The 1,447-nt window shown below is 44.4% G+C and overlaps 1 pseudogene; it reads left to right on the forward strand.

Annotated features, from left to right (window-relative positions):
* Positions 1-383: 383 nt before the first annotated feature.
* LOC119404392 (uncharacterized) lies at positions 384-1,137 on the forward strand (annotated as a pseudogene).
* Positions 1,138-1,447: the final 310 nt, after the last annotated feature.

Below are 1,447 nucleotides of genomic sequence, written 5' to 3' on the forward strand. Positions count from 1 at the left end.
CTAACAAGTGCAAGGGCGACTGATATACCTTACACTGGCGGCCGCGGCAGCATCGAGACAGCGCCTAAATTTAGTATTTTAGTATTTCCCTCCTTTCGCTTCATTCTTGATGCGGCTGCTGCTTCCAAACAGTGATGATGACGTCCAATATGCTATGTTTGAACTGTCAGCTACGGCTCACGGGGTCGGACCCTTTTATCGTGTGCAGTGACTGTACTTCTACTCTTCATCCTGGAAAATGTTCGGGAATTTCTGTAACAACGCTCAAGACATAGGGGGAGGCGTATCGCCAAGCTTGGCGCTGTACGTCTTTTGGGCGACAGAAAATTCGAGCGTAGTCACCGAGTGAAAGTGATGAATCTGACCAGCAATACATTCGCATAATGTTAAAGAACATAAGTTCTAAGCTTGACCAGCTGTTGCCACTGAAGGAAGTAGTCGAGGGCATAGAGGATTCCTTGCAATTCTGGTCGGTGCAGTATCATGAACTGCGGAAAACTACCCAGAAACATGAACAGGAAATTAAAGAACTCAGACACCGCACCGAAATACTCGAGAAAAACGAAAACGATGTTAATCAGCTCTAAGCTGGAAATCGACGCCCTCGAATGGAAGAGCCGCCGCCTTAACCTTGAATTTCATGGCATTCAACAAACAGAAAAAGAAACTAAATGAACTCGCCACGCAGTTTGAGCTTCCACAGCTATCGGCTAATGCCGTGGTCGTGGTTCACCGCCTACCGTCTAAGCAACATACAATCCCCTGCATTATCTCTCGCTTTGCCATGCAGACTGATAGGGATTGGTTTTGGTTGAACCGAAAAAAACTGCGTGACAGGAATGATGTGGTCTTTATAAAGGAAAATGTGACAAAACGAACACGTGCATTTTTGTGTGAAACAAAATAACTGGGCCAAAAGCGCCATGTGCAAGTATGTGTGGCAAAACAACGGTCGGGTACTTGTTCGCAAAGCGGACAGTGAACAGGCGGTGGTGATTTCCACCGCAGATGATCTGGATAAACTAGGCTAAGACCCGTGTGGTTAGCTAAACCAATGGCAGACACAAACGTTGACAGCTATGTGTTGCCCCAAGTATGTGAGCAACGCATCGGGAAACCGTTCCTCAAAATATTTAAATGCTTTCACCTAAATATTCGTTCTGTTATAAACAAGAAGTCCGATCTTCGTTCCTTGAACAACTCCGTCTTTCATTTGATGCAATATTATTAACAAAAACCTGGTGTACGAATGATCTTGATGTTTTACGCATTCCATCCTACAATACATTTTTTTAAATCGTTCCTATGCACGCGGTGGCGGTGTATGCATCTTGATTAAGGAAGCATTTACTTGTGAATTATTATCCGAACACTCTGTCAGCACACATGACTGTGAAATGCTGTCAATTACAGTGCAAAACATGGTATTAACTGTCTGTTACCGTCC

The sequence above is a fragment of the Rhipicephalus sanguineus genome, chromosome 9 (assembly GCF_013339695.2).
Source record: "Rhipicephalus sanguineus isolate Rsan-2018 chromosome 9, BIME_Rsan_1.4, whole genome shotgun sequence".
NCBI classification, from domain to species: domain Eukaryota; kingdom Metazoa; phylum Arthropoda; class Arachnida; order Ixodida; family Ixodidae; genus Rhipicephalus; species Rhipicephalus sanguineus.